We start from the raw sequence: 441 nt of genomic DNA, 5'->3' as shown, positions 1-441 counted from the left end.
AGACAGCATGATGGAGACAGAGATACACACACACAGAAGGGTGGATACAGAGACAGACAGAGACACACACAGAAGGATGGAGACAGACATAGAAAGACACAGGGAGAGACAGAGACAGGGAGACAGAGAGAGACACACAGAGAGACACAAAGAGAGAGAGACACAAAGAGAGAGAGACACAAAGAGAGAGAGACACAGAGAGAGACACAGAGAGAGTCACAGAGAGAGAGTCACACAGAGAGAGAGAGTCACACAGAGAGAGAGAGTCACACAGAGAGACAGTCACAGAGAGACACAGAGAGCGGCACAGAGAGTGACACAGAGAGAAAGACACAAACACACACAGAGACACACACACACAGACATACACACACACAGACACACACACAGAGACACACAGAAAGAGAAAGAGACACAGAAAGAGAAAGAGACACAGAAAGA

Source organism: Mirounga leonina, unplaced genomic scaffold (assembly GCF_011800145.1).
Source record: "Mirounga leonina isolate KUSES-001 unplaced genomic scaffold, KU_Mleo_1.0 Mir_115, whole genome shotgun sequence".
Taxonomy (NCBI): domain Eukaryota; kingdom Metazoa; phylum Chordata; class Mammalia; order Carnivora; family Phocidae; genus Mirounga; species Mirounga leonina.
Note: the sequence above shows the minus strand (reverse complement) of the source record.